The sequence below is a fragment of the Rhea americana genome, unplaced genomic scaffold (genome assembly GCF_003343005.1).
Source record: "Rhea americana isolate MKP2758 unplaced genomic scaffold, rheAme1 scaffold_710, whole genome shotgun sequence".
Lineage (NCBI taxonomy): Eukaryota > Metazoa > Chordata > Aves > Rheiformes > Rheidae > Rhea > Rhea americana.
Window position 1 is genome coordinate 8,401 of NW_028186880.1, and position 1,008 is coordinate 9,408.

Genomic DNA, 1,008 nt, shown 5'->3' on the forward strand with positions numbered 1-1,008 from the left:
CTCTTAGCTYGGTATCATGAGCAAACTTGCTGATTACTCCACCATGGACTATCCCTCACTTCGTGAGGCTCCACTCACTGCCCATCACCATGTCCATTCTGTCCCTGGAGATCCCTAGAGTTCTCCTGGGGCTCAGATTCCCCTCCAGAAGAATGGCTATTCTAGGAGACCATTCTCCATCTCCACTGACATTGGTCACTAAGAAATTATTATTATTATGGAGGTCAGGTGTGGCATAAGAGTGCCCATTGCCTGGTCCTACCTGTACTTCCAGAACACATGAACATAGAAGAACAACCCTACCCCCACCAGGTTACAAGAAATCCTGGGCCATATCCACAGATGAAGCACAGAAGGCCAGCATGGAAATGATGAAAAAAAAAACCTCTAAAAAGAGAAAATCCTGCTGCTGTGGAGGGATACAACTCCAGTAAAGATGCAGCTCCAACTCAAAGGCTGCAGTAAGGAAATGCCTGCTATGGCAGTGGGACAATGACACTGGGAAGYTCATATTCTGTCCCCACAAGCTGCTTCCAGACTCCCCTCTGCTCTACTCCCCCTCCACCTGTAATACTGTAGTGCTGGAGGCTGAAGGGACCAGCCCCTGSTGACAACTGACTGCCACCCTTGCAGAAGTGAGGTGTAAGATCACACCATGACTGTGGCTGAGGGAGCTGAGCTCTCCTRATGGAYACAGGACCCATGGTCTCACTCTGTCTGTACTYGYCTGARCCTGACTCTGTGCCCCTGAGTGCCCTTRGTGTCAGTACAAAAAGAGACACTGCAAAAGGGAACTCTCCTTATTGACCTGGTGGCATTTGAGGAAGACCAGCAGGCTCAGAGGTTCCCCATCCCTGACGATGAAGGGGGAAGCCTGAATTTGTGCTTCAACAGAGTCTCTGAGTCAGATTCAAGCAAGAGATTGTTGAGGTGACGTGACATGAAATGGATTTTTCTGTTTTTTTTTCCTAGCACAGATGCAAAAGAGAAAATAAATAAATGCACAGC